Source organism: Podarcis raffonei, chromosome 11 (genome assembly GCF_027172205.1).
Source record: "Podarcis raffonei isolate rPodRaf1 chromosome 11, rPodRaf1.pri, whole genome shotgun sequence".
NCBI classification, from domain to species: Eukaryota; Metazoa; Chordata; class Lepidosauria; order Squamata; family Lacertidae; genus Podarcis; species Podarcis raffonei.
The window spans coordinates 49,176,240-49,194,513 of record NC_070612.1 but is presented as its reverse complement, the minus strand read 5'-3'; the positions used below and the strand labels follow the sequence as shown (position 1 = coordinate 49,194,513).

Sequence of the window (18,274 nt, the reverse complement as noted above, 5' to 3'; positions counted from 1 at the left end):
ATCCGCATCTACCTGGAGCATCTTTCCGGCGCTCTTACCTGGACGCTTTTCCCGGCTGGTTTCCCCTCTGTGGCCACTAGGGGTCCTCCCCGCCGCCCTTTGTCCTCCTTAAACGCGGCTTCCTCCGCCCGGTTCCCTTTCCCAGGGCGAGGAAGGCAAAGAGGAGGCGGCTGTCAATCAGGAGAGCTGGCCCCGCCCCGCACCCCCCTCCTCCCGCCCCGCTTGGGCTGCCTCTCTCTTTCCAGCGCAAGCAAATAGGTCCATGAATTGCCGGCGCGGGGGGCGGACTCGGCTGCTCGCCTGCCCGTCCCCGGATCCCCCAAGGGCAGAGACGCGGCTGCCCGGCGCCTCCCGTGCCGGGGAAGCTGCGCCTTGAGAAGCGGGACCCCTCCGGAGAAGGAAAGAAAGAAAGAAAAAAGGGTGAGTGGATCTTTCTCTCTCTCTCTCTCTCTCTCTCTCTCTAGCCGGGCTGGACCCGGTGGGGACGTGGAGTCTTCCATCAGGTCCGCGCGTGATTCCCTTCTTCCAGGCAAGAGCTTGCATAGGGACCCCCATCCCCAGTTTGCAAGGAAGGGCTGGGCTCTTCCCTATCCCCCACCCCCCCAACTTAGTTCATACCAGCCAGAGAGAGGAGAGGACGATGGTTTTAAGAAGAGGTTGGCACTGAGCAGCGAGTCTCCTTTTGCAAACCTAAAATACAGGAAGCCGGAGAATCGTAGATTTGGAAGGGACCCAAGGGTCATCCAGACTGACCCCCTGCAATGCAGGAATCTCAGCCAAAGCATCCATGACAGATGGCCATCCGACCTCTGCTTAGAAACCTCCAAGGAAGGAGAGAATCTGTTTCACTGTCGAACAGCTCAGAAAGTTTTTCCTGATGTTTAGTCTTGTAACTTGAAGCCATTGGAGTCCCATCTTCCAGAGCAGGAGGAGGAAAAAAAGAAAGGCCCCCTGTTTCTCATATTTGTTACCTTTCGTCCCCCAGTATTTGCCCATCTGCTTGAGAAACTTCCGTTAAGGTAAGATCACAGAGTTGTTGCTCTGCTGAGAGCCACGGACTTTTAAAAATAGGTCTTTAAAATTGGGGACAATGGCGTTTGGGAAAAAGTTGTCATCCTTTCTTGGCAGTAATTTTCTTCGCAGTATTTGGTTTCTGTTTCCACCACCCAAAGGGCAGAGTATGCGAGGGAAGCTTCCCTGATGGTGTTTCATACTATAATGCAATAATTACCTTGTGTAAAGACGGAAAAAGCAATTAATGGAGCACACATGGAGCTATGTGTAATACAGATGTGCAATACAGAGCCTATGTTCTAAATTAATGTGTATGTAAGCCATCTCTAATGCAGGGTGCAGTTGCTGTACATGTCAGAATTGTGTGTATGTGTGTTTATTACAAATATAACACATGCCATGGTAACTATTTGGTTGTAAACACAAACTAACGAAAGCTGGCTGGCTTGGACTAAATTTCCACTTGGGCTATCTTTTCTTCCTGTCTTAGAATAGCGAGAGATGGGAATAGTTTTTCTTAGGGCAAACAAATAGTAGCCATCCTACCCTTAATTTCTTTTCCTCCTATGTGCTGGATTTGACAACAGGGGGAAATTCCAGTCACCGTCCATGATAGTTGCCCAATGCCTCTTTCTGCATCTCTTGTTTGCAGGCTGTGTTAAGAGATGCTAATTTCTTTGGAGACTGTATATGTAGTATTTTTTTGTTTCCCTTCCTTTGTTTTGGCCAGATGAGGAGCTGCAATGTATGTGAGAGGATTGTAAAGCCGAATGCCAAGTCTTGAACTTCCCCTGCGCGGTTGGGGGATGGAGGCAGACTGCCTAGCGATGTGTACTCTGTGTGTGACCTCCTCTGTGTGCGATTGCGTACAAGTCTGAGTCTGCCTGTGTCCGTGAACTTTACGAGCGCTCGGTTCCAAATCATTCAGTGCAGATTCCACACGGCTTGCTGGTTTACAGCCCACAGTCTGCCAGCCAGCCCATCTGTTAAAACACACTCCAGACAGAGCTCAAGAATCCAGGAAAGAGTCGCAAAAAGAACACTGCCTTTCCTGAATCTTAAAACACAGTATGAAATTAGGCATGTTGGTGTGTAGCTTTGGAAATGGTGGTTTTGAGAACCTGAGCACAACTGAGTTAACATCCTGGCAAATCAACGGTCTGGAGGGCTTTTGTTGTTGTTGTTTTTTGGTTCCTTGCCAAATTCTTTTTAATGATAGGCTTCTGTGAATGGTTGGTTTGTTTGGGCTATTTTGAGGCTGAGAGGCAATGAAGAGTTATCTAATTAATGGAAAATCTTCACATCTTAGTCTGCGCCAAACCATAGCTGGTTAAGGAAATCTTGCATGCCGTTTTCCTTAACCGTTTGTCAATCCAAAGCTGTGCTGTGTCTGTAACAGGAAAAACTATTGCATTTGGTGCTAAAAACACAGACATTCTGATGACCCTGAGGTTTATTGAGAAGTAAGTCCAATAGATTTCGGTAGCACTTACCGTGAAGTAAATATGCTCACAATGGTAACCTGAGAGGAATAAATGCACAGTGATTAAAGTGAGTATTCCACCTCAGTAACTAAATGGTTTACCAACAGGTTCTGTGGAAAACTCAGAATCCCTCTAGGTGATGGTAAACGACACATTGCTGGCATGTTCTAGATTTTGTGTGTGTGTTTTGTGTGTGCACTAGCTGCACAAGAAACAATCCTGTCTGTGTTCACTTACTGGAAGGAGCAGCTTTGTGTATAGGAAATATTTGTTTAAAAATATAATTCTATAGACAAGATAGATCTGTGTTGAACAGATATTGCACAAACTTCGAAAAGTGGGGGAAGAGGATTAAGGCAAAGCACAAATATTGTTTTGTTTTTGTTGTAAGAGAGATACCCAAATCTGTACTGGGAGAGGCTAGTCCATATGTGGGTCAATAAACGCAGACTCAGTATCAATAAGGTGGAGATTCTTTTGGTAGATGGTTACTCAGTCCAAGAATTGGGGAAACTTCCCTGATTCCAATTAATCCACAACTTTGTCATTTCTCCAAATTCCTTCAAATATGCTTCTATTACCTGTGTATTTTCCACCCGATTTTCAATTATCAGCAAGGCGCCACCTGCAAATAAGCTCATTTTCTCTTTTCCTTTATTACCTTTCCCTTTTATATTTTCATTGTCTCTAATTACGTTGGCTAAAACTTCAATAAGTAATACAAATAAAATTGGAGAAAGGGGATATCCTTGTCTTGTACCTCAGGCTTAGTGTTATTGGTTCCATTATGCCATCATTCACTATGGTGCATGACTTATTCCTTGAATATCATTGGCTTACAGGAATCAGGGAAAGTTCCTGTTCTGGGTGGCATAGAACTCCCCACCCCCAGAGAACAGGTGCATAAGCTGTCACTTGAGGCCCAAGTAGCTTCAGCTGTGAGGACTGTCTGTCCAGCTAGCTATGGACTTTCCTGTATCGGAGTAATCTGACTGCAGTGATTCATGCTGTAATAGACTCCTCGTAGGACTATAGCAATCCATGGGGCCACCTTGAAGACACTCCGGAACCTGCCGCTGGTGAATTATGCCACTAAAGGTAAAGGGACCCCTGACCATTAGGTCCAGTCATGGCCGACTCTGGGGTTGCGGCTCTCATCTCACTTTATTGGCCGAGGGAGCCGGTGTACAGCTTCCGAGTCATGTGGCCAGCATGACTAAGCCACTTCTGGCGAACCACAGCAGCGCACAGAAATGCCATTTACCTTCCCGCCGGAGTGGTACCTATTTATCTACTTGCACTTTGATGTGCTTTTGAACTGCTAGGTGGGCAGGAGCAGGGACCGAGCAATGGGAGCTCACCCCGTTGCAGGGATTCAAACCACCGACCTTTTGATCGGCAAGTCCTAGGCTCTGTGGTTTAACCCACAGTACCAGGTTGCTATTGAGGAGCAGCAAGACGGGATCATGTGTCACTGATCCAGGCAGATGATTTGTGCTTCCTTGCAAGAGGGGATGGTTCCCACCTGCTTGAAGGAGGCAGTAGTAAAACCACTTCTCAAGAAACCTTCCCCACTTTCTGATCTCCCCGTCTGGGACAAAGTTCTTGTGGACCAAATCCAGGCACTCTTGGAGGAAACTGATTTTCTACATCCATTTCAATTGGGGTTTAGGCCCAGTTTCAGCACAGAAACTGCTTTGATCACCATGTCGAGAGAGAGGCAGAGGAAACGTGTGTCCCTGTTAATTGTCCTCAACTTCTCAGCATTGTTCAATACCATGTTATCCTTCTGGAGCAGCTGTCCAAGTTATGGGTGGCATCGCTTTGCAGTGGTTCTGGTCCTACTTGAATGGAGGTTTCCAGGGGGTGATGCTTCAGCCCTGTGGAACCTTCAATGTGAGGCTCCTCAGGGTTCAGTTTTATCCCCTATGCTGTTTAACATCTACATGAAGCTGCAGAGTGGGGTTATCAGGAGGTTCAGAATACATTGTCAGCAATATGTTGATGGCACACAACTCTACTTCTCCTTTGCATCTGCAGGTGAGGCAGTGGAAGTGCTGTACCATTGTCTTGCCTCAGTAATGGACTGGATGAGAGCCAATAAACAGAAGCTCAATCCAGATAAGATGGAGGCTCTGTTAGTGCGTGGTTCTTAGACCAGGTGGATGGGAGGTTGCCCGTTCTTGATGAGGTTACACTCCCTCTGAATGAGCAGGTATGCAGCTTGGGGTAATTCTGGATCCTTTGCAGTCCCTTGAAGGTCAGGGGCACAGATGAGGAGATGCCCTGCTTGTAGCCCCCTGCTCCTGTCCCGCAGCCCATGGAACCACACCACAAAACAGGGCCTTCTTGGTGCCAGTACTTTGCTTGGGGAACACTTACCCTGTGGATATTTTGTTGTACCCCATGTAATTGTCAATTTAAAACATATTTGTTCAGGCCTTTGGTCTGCAATTTGAGTGGAGTTTAATAGTCCCACGTACTGTTGTGTGCTGCGTCGTATTGTTGATGTTATTTTTAATTATTGTGTTATGCTGACCATGAGGACGAAATCCTCGCTGGCAATTTTTCAAAGAACTAAAGCTAATCTATATCTCACAGCATCGCTTGGTTTTCTGCTGAGCCCTAAATGCATATTAGTAGGTGCTGATTCACACAGACAAATGTACAAAGAGCCATTATGGCAAATTATAATGAATCCAGAGAAATTGCTGGCAAGATCACCTGGCTGTTTTCATTGGAGAAAAGGCAGACGTTAGGTTCAGGAATACCTGACTTGGGCTCACATTTCTCTTCAGTCATGGATGTTTGGTCCTAGGTGGCCTTTGACAATTGTGAATTGCCAAGTACCTTGGCCTTGGCTTCCAACCAAGTTGGACCAAGGGTTCATCCAGCCTCAACTCTGATTGCCAGAAGCTTTCTGGCAATAGTCTTTCCTGGTAGAGTTTGGATTTGATATCCCGCTTTATCACTACCCGAAGGAGTCTCAAAGCAGCTAACATTCTCCTTTTCCTTCCTCCCCCACAACAAACACTCTGTGAGGTGAGTGGGGCTGAGAGACTTCAGAGAAGTGTGACTAGCCCAAGGTCACCCAGCAGCTGCATGTGGAGGAGCGGAGACGCGAACCCGGTTCACCAGATTACGAGTCTACCACTCTAAACCACTACACCACACTGGTACAGCATTGACAGTGCACTGAGGGATGAATCTGAACATGTGAGATAAATTATTGGATTTGAGAATGAATGGTGAAATGTCTAATGTCTAATGATGGCACTTTGTACTAAGGAAGACCTTTCTCTCACCTATGACAAAAAAAGCGAAGTCTCTTGTCCTTGATCTTCATGTGGTTTTTCTAGAAGGGAGAAGTACCTCAGTATAGGACCAAGCATTTGGCTTCATCCATACTTCCCAGAGCAGTCTAGCTAAGAGAGCTGATGCTAGGAAGGACTGGAATCCATAAATTCAGGGCTTGTGTTCCACATCTGTCACCTCTAAATTATACCCCAGATTCATCATCCAGCATTAGCTCTTCTGGAGCCTTCAGCCTGCCTCACAAATGGCCTAGCCAAGATTAGGCTAAATAACCAATGTGAGAGGGAGAAGGAACAGCAGACCCAAGACATTTTGCTACTTGAGCTAAAAGGCAATGTGGCAACTATCCTTCTGTACACAGAAGCTGACCAGACTGGAAGTTGCATCATGTTTCAACACTGATGACGGGGCAATGTTCTTTGCCACATTGTGGGCACAGGGCAGACTGTCTGGTATGTGTATACACACACAGTTCTTGGACACCCCTTCCCTTGTCTCCAGCATTTGCTGCCTGAGGCATCTGCCTCGCCCTGCTTTACAGTAGGGCCAGCGCTAAAACTATTTTCTATGTGGATGAAGCTCACAGTTATTTCCGTACTACAGCTTTCAATTTGAGCTGCCTCCTTCACCCAGCTTCATTTCATTTCTTCTCAGTGTTTGAAGTCTTTTTTTATAATGACAAGCGTTGAATGTCTTTGGAGAACTTCTGGTACAGTTTCCAGACCCTACAAGTGTCCCTGTTTTCCAGGGACCATCCTGGTTTTACAGAAGCCGTCTGGGTTTCTGATTTGATCCCAGAATGTTCCACTTTTCCTCAGGACGTCCCTATTTCCATCAAAGAAATGTTGGTGGGCATGGTAGGATGTCCCTGTTTTCATCAGAGAAATGTTAGAGGGTATGGAGTTATCCGACCCCCCGAGACATTTGAAGGCAGCCCTGTTTAGGGAAGTTTGTCAATGTTTAATTATGTTTTTATATGCGTTGGAAGCCACCCAGAGTGGTTGGGGCAATCCAGTCAGATGGGCAGGGTATAAATCAGGGGTCAGCAACCTTTTTCAGCCATGGGCCAGTCCACCGTCCTTTAGACCATGTGGTGGGCCGGACTATATTGGGGGGGGGGGATGAACGAATTCCTGTGCCCCACAAATAACCCAGAGATACATTTTAAATAAAAACACACATTCTGCTCATGTAAAAACATGCTGATTCCTGGATCGTCTGTGGGCCGGATTGAGAAGGTGATTGGGCCGCATACAGTCCCTGGGGCTTAAGTTGCCTACCCCTGGTATAAATAGTAAAATTATTATTCTGGAATAGGACGTCCCTATTTTCATCAGAGAAATGTTGGAGGGTATGAGTTTCTTGCCTTTATAATAAGCATATAGTTCAAAACACTTCACAGGTACAGTGGTATTTCGGGTTAAGTACTTAATTCGTTCCGGAGGTCCGTTCTTAACCTGAAACTGTTCTTAACCTGAAGCACCACTTTAGCAAATGGGGTCTCCTGCTGCCGCCGTGCCGCAGGAGCACGATTTCTGTTCTCATCCTGAAGCAAAGTTCTTAACCTTAAGCATTATTTCTGGGTTAGCGGAGTCTGTAACCTGAAGCGTATGTAACCTGAAGCGTATGTAACCTGAGGTACCACTGTATATGGAAGTATCCTGCCTCTGGGGAAACCCAGCCAGATGGGTGGGGTATAAATAATAATAATAATAATAATAATAATAATAATAATAATAATAATTAGTGATATTAAAGGAGATATAGCCACAATGCCTAGTAGTCATTAATGGTCTTACCTGAGATGAATTTGCCTAATCCCCCTTTAAAGCTATCAATTTGGCAACCATCACTGCATCTTGTGGTATCAAATGCCATAGATTTTAACTATGTGTTACAGTCTAGCATTGTGAGAGAGCGAGGAAAACATCTCTCTGTCCCCTTTCTCCACGCGAAGCACAATGATATTCTCGTCTAACATGTTTCGTCCCTGAATCAACTACAAAGGCCCAAATGTTGCAATCTCCCCATAGCCAGTCAGCATTTTCAGAGGACTATCCGCCATGACCCCAAGGTCTTGATCCCCGTCAGTCACTGAAGGTTCACCCCCTGTTAATGTATATGTGAATTTAGGAGTTTTTGCCCCAGCATGCATCACTTCACATTTGCTTACATTGAACTTTTAATGTTTAATCCTTGCAACCAGGGCATTTTTTCAGCTGGATCTCACCGGAACCCAGTTGCGGCAACTCTCAGGTGGGCACCATTGCCATTATAAGAGAACAAGGGAGTTGTTCATGGTGAGTTCCGGTACCTCTTTTTCTATAAAAAATAGCCCTGCTTACAACCACCCCTTAAGATAGATCCCTATTATATTTTCTGTACAGTGGTACCTCGGGTTAAGTACTTAATTCGTTCCGGAGGTTCGTACTTAACCTGAAACTGTTCTTAACCTGAAGCACCACTTTAGCTAATGGGGCCTCCTGCTGCTGCAGCACCGCCGGAGCACAATTTATGTTCTCATCCTGAAGCAAAGTTCTTAACCTGAAGCACTATTTCTGGGTTAGCGGAATCTGTAACCTGAAGCGTATGTAATCTGAAGCATATGTAACCTGAGGTACCACTGTATATGAGGAGGTAGGGCAGGCAGAGAGACAGACAGAGAGACAGAGAGGTTTACTCAAGGCCACCAAATTTTGACAGAGGCAAGACTAAAACTCGTGGCTCCCTGCTTCCAAGCTCGGCTTCTCAGCCGTTATACTGCAGTATCTGAAAGCAGCCCGAGTGAATTAGATTTGAGGGACACGTGTGCTGTTAGACCTGTGCGAGTGAGGAGAATTGGGTCTTTAAAATAGAACTCTGACTGCTTGCTAGTTCTTCATGGGTGCTCTGATGACAGCTGAGGCAGAAGCCATCAGCCTCATCTGTCATCCGACACAGAAATGATGAGCCTGTAATACTGACCTTGAATAATGTTATGCCGAGTGAAGCATGCACAAGAACGGGGACCGGACCGGACTCCCAATTAATTTAGTCCTGGAAGCTGCAGCTTTTCGGCAGTGCTGAAATGAACGGGGTAACTTTCCTAATAAAATCTAAACCGTCTCATTGCCGTTCACCAACACATTCAAACTTGCACCTTGGCAAAAGTTCACCTGTCCTGAAATAATGGCAACTTCAGCATGAAACAGGGATGCGCAGGTCAATGTGTGAAAACAACGGCGCAAGGAGCATTGCTCCTGTAGAAAAAAAGGCCTGAGTGTTTACACTGGGTTTGTGTGAATATCTGATCAGATCTGGAGATGAATTTTTTTTTAGGTATAACTTCAGTAGCGAAAATTCCATATGATCTAGGGTTGCCACATTTCAAAGAGCAGAAAAGAGGACACATTTGCCTACTTGGGGCTACCTGTGAAGGTGACCCAGAAACTACAACTAATCTAGAATGCGGCAGCTAGACTGGTGACTGGGAGTGGTTGCTGAGACCACATAACACCAGTCCTGAGAGACCTACATTGGCTCCCAGTACGTTTCCAAGCACAATTCAAAGTGTTGGCACTGACCTTTAAAGCCCTAAATGGCCTCGGCCCAGTATACCTGAAGGAGCATCTGCACCACCATCGTTAAGCCCAGACACTGAGGTCCAGCTCCAAGGGCCTTCTGGCAGTTCTCTCACTGCAAGAAGTGAGGTTACAGGGAACCAAGCTGTAAAGGGAATTGGGGTTGCTTGTGCGTAAAGGGTGCTGCAGCTCTAGACAGCGTTGCCTGGATAAACTTTCCCTGGCTGGACAGCCCTTTCTCCATGACTGTCTCAGTCACTGGCAGAATCCGTCAGTGGGCGTTTTCTGAACTTCTTCCAACATAAAAATTCCTTCACTCCAAGTCTCCGCCTAGCCTCTCTGCGTGGAAGTCTCCTGCGCAGAGTGGGCGTGCCCAACGGAGGTCCTGGGCTCTCCCTGCTGCTCTCTGTGGAAGAGTCTCGGAGCCCTCCCTCTGCAGCCCCCTCTTTCTTCCTGGTGTCCCTCCTATTTCCTTCCTCCAAGGAAGCTCTCTCTCTCCCTGCTGGTTCCTTCTCCTGCATCGTCAGGGAGCCTTACCTCCACCCTAGGCTCCGATGGCAGTTCCCTGACACAAGCAAAGCAGCGGGCCTTCTTAGTAGTGGTACCCGTCCTGTAGAACGTCCTCCCATCAGATGTCAAGGAAATAAACAACTATTTGACTTTTAGAAGACACCTGAAGACAGCCCTGTATCGGGAAGTTTTTAATGTTTGATGTTTTATCATGTTTTTAATATTCTGTTGGGAGCCACCCAGAGCGGCTGGGGAAACCCAGTCAGATGGGTGGGGTAATAATAATCATAATCATAATCATAATCATAATAATACTTTTAACTATGGATTGCCATGACGACTCTTGTGTTACATACCCATGAAAAAGAGGATGTGTCCTGCAAAAAGAGGACATATGGCAACCTTAATATGATCATGCATGGAATTCAAACAATTTCCAATTCATTTTATGACTATAGTACCTTCACCTGCTCCAGTCAGGTTTGTTTACACTATAGAGACTGAGTTATACATGTTGAAAGCAAGAGGAAGTATCCCTAGATGATGATAAGCTCTATGTTGTCCTCTGTTGTGATAACATTACCCTGTATATATAGGTAAAAATGGGCAAACACACAGTGGTCTGATACACTCTTTTGTTGCCTTTAGCAACAACTTCTTAGGAATCTTTCCAGTACAGTGGTGCCCCGCAAGACGAATGCCTCGCAAAACGAAAAACGCGCAAGACGAAAGGGTTTTTCGGGTTTTGCGTTGCTTCGCTAGACGATTTTCCCTATGGGCTTGCTTCGCAAGACGAAACGTCTTGCGACTTCTTGCGAGTTTGTTTCCTTTGTTCCTTTGTTTCCTTGTTTTCTTAAAGCCGCTAAGCCGTTAATAGCCACTAAGCCGCTAATAGCCGCTAAGCCGCTAATAGCTGTGCTTCGCAAGATGAAAAAACCGCAAGACGAAGAGACTCGCAGAACGGATTAATTTCGTCTTGCGAGGCACCACTGTATAGACAAGAGGTTTGTTTTCAGGTTAGCTCTAAACCAACAGTTGAGCATCCTTGATGGTATCTGCATATGGTCACTGATCAACAATGGAAATGGCAACACAAAATACCCATCGCTATCATAATTGGCCCTTGATGAACAAGTGAATGCCCGAAGCCCAAAATTCAGGTAGTTTGAGGGAGCTATGCGGGATCTTTTTAGCTGATTTCTTAATGTATGCCAGCTTCCCCCAATCTTCCGCCTTCCAGATGTTTCGAACCATTACTCCAATTGGCATAGCCATGTAGATTGGGGAAGGCTCATGTATACAAATTGGCTGTAATCTCTAGTTGTATATGGTGATGTCACCTTACTTTGATATGTAAAAACTATTAATATTTTAATATTAATTTGCGAGTGCCATGTTTGCTTTTAGCAAACTAACAAATATTATCAGTTAATGGAAATCTGTTTGTGAACTTCTTGAGCAAAGCAAAATGGAAAGATTGCTCATTCTGAGTTCTGAATTGCTGTGTCTAAATTATTGAAGTGTATGTCTTTAAAAAATATATATTTGTAATTTTCATTTATATGCATTACGACAATTATTTAACCATAATTTTAACATTTTAAATTCCGAGTCCCTTCCCCCTCTTTCTGCGGTTCCTTACATTTATTTTTGTCCTTTCCTGCATACTCCAAATAGCCTTAACTTATTCTTTTAATCATCTATATATATATATATATATATATATATATATATATATATATATATATATAGAACAGCAGGCTTTTACGATAATCCTGCCAATGTCTTGATCTGTTTACAGTTTGTTTGTAAATACTTAATAAACCATTTCCATTCCTTTCTAAAAAGTTTGTTGCCTTGATTTCTTATTCTTCAGTAAGTTTCACTATTTCTGCGTACTCCATTAGTTTCCGTATCCATTCTTCTTTCGTCGGGACCTCTTCATCCTTCCACTTTGGGGCAAAGAACATTCTTGCAGCTTTAGTCACATACAGAAATAAATGTCTATACTGTTTGGGTAGTTCTAATCCCATCTTTCCCAAGAGAAAAGCTTCTAGGGTTTTTTTAACAAATGTTTAAAGTGTGTGTCTTGAATATCTCCCAGTTTTACGCAACTTATGTATTTAGCTGTTATAAGAAGTGGAGTTTGATTTGGAGGCATTTTTAGAAGCCATATGCTTCAGAGCACGAGTGCCAAAACAATTGTAGGCCAAGGAAAAGTTTAATTCTTGAATTACGGTGAATGTTAACTTCTTTCTCACAATATTGTAAAGTTGAATTCTGCAGAATCAGATGTTTGCTCGTGAACATATATAAAGTTAAAAGCCATGCAAAGCCTTTCATCAAGAAGTGAGATGCAGGAACAATGCATTCTTGCAAGCTTTTTGTATGCTCATGGATATGTGGAAAGAATATATCTGTGTCTCCAAAACATCCCATGCAATGGCAATGGAAATATAGGTGACCTTTTACATGCCTTAATGGAAATAGAGGACTTTCACCACTAGGGTGCTGAAGTGACAGTTCTATAATAGCAGCAGCAGTAGTAGTAGTAATAGTAATAGTAAATTATTTATACCCTGCCCATCTGGCTGGGTTTCCCCAGCCACTCGGGCCAGCTCTGAACAGAATATTAAAAACACGATAAAACATCAGACATTAAAAACTTCCCGATACAGGGCTGCCTTCAGATGGCTTCTATAAGTCAGATAGTTGTTTATTTCCTTGACATCTGATGGGAGGGTGTTCCACAGGGCGGGTGCCACTACCGAGAAGGTCCTCTGCCTGGTTCCCTGTAACCTCACTTCTCGCAGGGAGGTAACTGCCAGAAGGCCCTCAGAGCTGGACCTCAGTGTCCGGGCTGAATGATGGGGGTGGAGACGCTCCTTCAGGTATACTGGTCCGATGACATGTAGGCCTTTAAAGGTCATCACCAACACTTTAAATTGTGCTTGGAAACATACTGGGAGCCAATGTAGGTCTTTCAGGACCAGTGTTATGTGGTCTCGGTGGCCACTCCCAGTCACCTGTCTAGCTGCCACATCCTGGATTAGTTGTAGTTTCTGGGCCACCTTCAAAGGTAGCCCCACATAGAGCACATTGCAGTAGTCCAAGCAGGAGATAACCAAAGCATGCTCGATTGCCATATTGTCATTCCGTAGGAGGGGGAAAAGTGCGTCCTATAGAGCGAAAAATATGGTAACTAGTAAAAGCTCTGCCCAAAATATACTTGTTTCAGGATAGATTCCGTATGACATCCTCCTTCTTGCTTGTTTAGCAATCCTGCAGTAACTACTGTCTTCTAGAAAGGCAACATTAATAGGCAGCATCCTGTTTATCTGAAGTAATATTCTTTTACTGGATCTGCCTTTTGACATTTATTAACAGTAAAACAGCTTGCACAAACAGCTTCCAAATAACTTCTGACAAATAAAAATGAAAATCCCAGATAAATAACACCAGACACCACAACTTGGACAGATAACTATTACGTTACATCCTCCACTGTTAGCTGGAGGCCTAATTTTAGCCAAGGTTTGTGTTTTCAGACCCTGAAACCTCCCCCCTAAATAAATGCAAACATGACTCAAATTTTTGGTTTGGTTTTTGGCAGAATTTAGGCCCCAATTTTATTGATTACAGAAAATGACTGGTTGCAAAGGCTCTGGTTCGAAAAATCCCTTCCACGCAGGTAGCGCTGATCCAGGGCACCAGCATAGGTCAGCCAAGGGTGAACACCTGGATAAGCGGAAAGCCAGGAACAGACTATGTCCCCCACCCAGATGTCCCTCTGGACTCAGGCACGGGCACAACCCCCTCTCAGGGGTTGACCAAACCATTGAGTCCCTGGATTCCTTTAACGGAATACCCTTCACATAGGGATGGCAAGAGCCTTCTCCCATCCCTATCACCTGAACCAGAGCCTATCCGCAACCTTACGAATTGTGACGATTTGCTACGTGGCAGGCGAAACCCAAATGACAACAGTCAATCAGCCAAGTGGGGAAAATCCTGCCATGCCCCTGTCCCAACGTCAGACGACACATGACGGCATAGCAAGGTCAAGCGCAACAAGCCCTAAAAGTAGGGCGAGGTGGGCGGGTGTTCCGAATGCACGCGCCGAAAGAGGAAGCTCTGGGTCACGTGCATGGGCATAAATAGGTCCCTTGAACCGTTTGGACTGCGTCCCATTGGCCAGATTGTATCCAGCTTCGAGGGACCTACTAATCGGGTGTTGTGACTGACCATTCGTACCCACCCACAACACAGGGTGTCGGTTTGCCGGGTCTCACCGCAATATGTTCCCTCTTTAAGGGAGGACCCGATTTACTAGTAGAATAACAGTGTGTAACATTTATACAGTGCTCTCAGTGCCTTTCACATGCCATCTCTGGTTGCAGCAACCCTGTAAATCAGTATTATTCCCCATATTGCAGATGGGAGAACTGAGGCTGAAATGGCATCTCTAAGCCTACTAGTAAGTTCATGGCCGAGATGAAATTTTATTGAAGGACCTCCTGATTGGCAGTCCAATTTCTCGGCCACTCTGCTACACCATCTCTGGTTTTTAATACAAGGTGCAATCCTGGATCATGTGAAATCAGATGGCTAGATATGAGCAGATAGAGTTGTTGACCTCGCCACTGAGTCACTCACATTCATGGCTCTTGTGATCTGGATCAAAAATAGATTCCATGCCAAGGAATGTGGCTTCCCTTCAGGATTGGGTCCTGTCCTTCTTTCAAAATAGTGCTAAGCAAGTGTCTGTAAAACTTTTTTAAAAAGAGTAAGCCAGTGGTCTGAGGAAGTCATAAAGGTGAAGAGCAATCATTCTGGTGAAAAGTCTACATCACAATGGAAGGGCAAAGAGTTCGGCACCTCCTGAGGGGTGAAAGGTGTTGAAGGTTCCATATCCTCCAACATTTCTCCGCTGAAAATAGGGACATCCCATTCCATAATGATAATTTTACTATTTATACCCCACACATCTGTCTGGATTTCCCCAGCCACTTGGGGCGGCTTCCAACGTAATATACAGTGGTACCTCAGGTTAAGAACTTAATTCGTTCTGGAGGTCCGTTCCTAACCTGAAACTGTTCTTAACCTGAGGTACCACTTTAGCTAATGGGGCCTCCCGCAGCTGCCACACAATTTCTGTTCTCATCCTGAAGCAAAGTTCTTAACCCGAGGTACTCTTTCTGGGTTAGCAGAGTCTGTAATGTGAAGCGTCTGTAACCTGAAGCGTCTGTAACCCGAGGTACCACTGTAAATGCATAATAAAACATGAAACATTAAAAAAAATCCCTTTACAGGATTTTCTTCAGGTGGCACAATTGTCTGATAACTCCATACCCTTCAACATTTCTCCAATAAAAATAGGGATGTCCTAAAAGCGGGACATTATTGGATCAAATCAGAAACCAGGACAGCTTCTCTAAATCAGGGACGTCCCTGTAAAATAGGGACACTTGGAGGGTCTGAGGTTCCTGTGCACACATTTAAATGAACATTAGTTACAGCTATTGCCATACTCTGGGAAATTTAAAAAATAACTTTGGAAAGCAAATGTCCCCTTTAAAAGGCAATTATATGCATCTTTGTCTTAAAATCATTGTTCCGCACCAAATATTCAGATACAGAATTTCATACAAATGTTGTCTCTACTGATCCTAGAAGTTTAAAAAAGAAAAGAAAAAACCCGTCTACCTTGGAAGCACTGCACTTCAGAATTTTAAATAGAAACTATCGTAGGAGACCTTGAGCAGTAAACAAATCCTGTTTTTGCCTTGCAACTAGACATTCATAACCATGACATCTTCATCTCTTGGTCATGTGGGCCTTTCTCCTGTTGTTTTCCTAAGAGGCCCACCCAATGGCATCCCTGAAAGATCATCAGGATCAATGCGTCCTGCGAATATTGGGTTCTGTTTGTTTTATAATGAGATATGAAAGAGAAGCCGCCTCGTTTCCCCTCTCCAGTTTGCCTACCAATAAAGCTACAGCATTGCCACCAGTGAAATTTCATTTTTCATTGAAGTGTCAGAAATCGTTTAGGTCCTACTTCTGCAGGGAGCCCAATTTCCATAATGCTGTGCTACTGTTTCATTATTCCAATATCAGTTTGTTTGTGTGGTTCTATTTTGTTATTTTAATTGTGATGTTTTTGTACCTTCTCAACCACCATTTGGCGAAGTGCAAAATAAATAAGATATCGCAAACTTTAGACATGTTTTAGGCTTTTCTTGTGGCATTCCCTGACAGAAGTATGGTATGCACAAAATTATTTTGCTTCGCTTCACTGTGGGGTATTTCTAGAATACTGATGGAAATTGGAAATTCAGTGCAGAAGTTGGAATGTGATTTATTTATTTTTTTACAAGGCAGCAAGCAAATGGCAAAGTTCACCATTGTTATACAGGATTAGCAATCTGTTATATAAATGTCCTGCGGTAATCTTCACGAACAGCAGGGACCCAGGCTGAGTGAGCCTTAGCCGTTGCCTGTTACTTTACGATTACTTCGTTCCAATTTTTCAACCCAGAGTAAAGAAAGATTATGGAAGTAATAGTGCATAGTGAATCCAGTCTCGGGTGTCAGTTCAGCCAAGGAAATGAAACCACAATAAAACAAAATTCAAATTCCGTAGGGGAGGTCCCATACGAGGCCGGGGGGGGGGGAGCATGTTGGCACATAAGTATGTCCGCCTATGTATTTTATTCACCTTATTTGGGTGTTCATTCATATGATTTTAAGAATTGTGTAGAGGGGAGAAAGGGACCATGCTCACTGGCTCACCTGTTTGGGAAATCTGGACTGTGTTAGAATCACTTCTGCCATTGTAGAAGTGCTTTCTCTAGTAGTGTTTTCTCCCAGTCCACCTCCATCATGGAAATAGCTGCCGACTACTGCCTGTTTAAGGGACGGGTGGCGCTGTGGGTTAAACCACAGAGCCTAGGACTTGCTGATCAGAAGGTCGGCGGTTCGAATCCCCGTGATGGGGTGAGCTCCCATTGCTCGGTCCCTGCTCCTGTCAACCTAGCAGTTCAAAAGCATGTCAAAGTGCAAGTAGATAAATAGGTACCGCTCTGGCAGGAAGGTAAACGGTGTTTCTGTGCGCTGCCCTGGTTCGCCAGAAGCGGCTTAGTCCTGCTGGCCACATGACCCGGAAACTGTACACTGGCTCCCTCGGCCAATAAAGCGAGATGAGCGCCACAACCCCAGAGTCGGTCACGACTGGACCTAATGGTCAGGGGTCCCTTTACCTTTACTGCCTGTTTGGTCACCCAGCTGTTTCTTTCTATAATCAAAACCCTAGAAATGAATAAATGGTAGGGTTTTGATTATTTGGGATATGAAGGGAGAAGTCATTCCTGGGCTAAGCCTATGCAAAATGACCTGGCCAAGCTAGGGCCGTTAAGAAACCATTGAAGGCCATTGGCAATGCAAGAGAACTGTCCTTCTCCCCTTGTCCTGAAGTGTCAACAGAGACTGGGCTTTGAAAGGTTGCCAGGGCAACTGGGTGTGAGGTTTTAACAGGCTGTTCTGGGAGGAAGAAGCAGGAAGAGACAAGACTGGGATCCATCTTGGGCAGGTTGGCTGAAGGCTGGCTGGGAGAGATGGCTTGGACGCCATGGCTGAACTGCTGTGGAGGACAATGAAATGACCGTGCTGTAAGATCTGGACTCCCTCCATGCAGACTGAAGGTGAAGAAACCATATTTCTTAAAACTATGACAGTCTCCACCGTGTCGCAGTTCTCCAAAGGACCACAGGCCCTGGGTGAGTGCCTGGAACCCCCTGAGATCTTGCTGCAGCTCAACAGTCAGTTGGAGTGGAACCCAACTTTTGTAACACAGCGACCAACCACTGCATGTTTGGTTACCCAGATATTTCTCCCTGTAATCCTGTAATCAAAAATGGGAAGAAGCAGTTGTTGTGCTTGTGTAGCTGGGCTTGGATTAATTCACATTTTGGTAACAAGGAATGCTGTAACATCTCTTTTATGAAAAATAACAACTTGACAATAACAATGTCCTCTACCAGGGCAAGTAGCCATTGTCCCAGAGAGGCAAGTAACAAGCACACACCGTCCTTTCCCTAATCTCGTTGCCAGAAATGGATTGTGTTCTTGCTGAAAGGCAAAGCGGCCCTAGTGATATATTAATGATCTGTTATAAACGATGAGACCAACTAAATCCATACTTTAAAATTACCACAGAGCAAGAACAGTTGCCCAGTGATACATGTGCTCTATCCTAAGCATTTGTTTGTTGTACAGCAATATCTTAAATCTGAACAAGGAAAATGAATAGGTGAACACTGGCAAATAATTAGACCTATAAACCGATCAACTTTGTTCTACTGTTAGAGAAACGCATATACAATGGTACCT

At 44.8% G+C, this 18,274-nt stretch overlaps 1 protein-coding gene across 3 annotated transcripts in view; it reads left to right on the top strand.

Moving 5' to 3' along the window:
• Positions 1-226: 226 nt before the first annotated feature.
• The window catches only part of MARCHF3 (membrane associated ring-CH-type finger 3), a 174,774-nt gene continuing 156,726 nt past the window's right edge, over positions 227-18,274 (top strand). For 2 of the 3 annotated variants that reach the window (XM_053407995.1, XM_053407994.1), the window contains exon 1: positions 227-424. The gene's annotated coding sequence lies outside the window, so the exon portion shown is untranslated. The remainder of the gene's footprint in view (positions 425-18,274) is intronic. The other variant, XM_053407996.1, reaches the window with a different exon arrangement.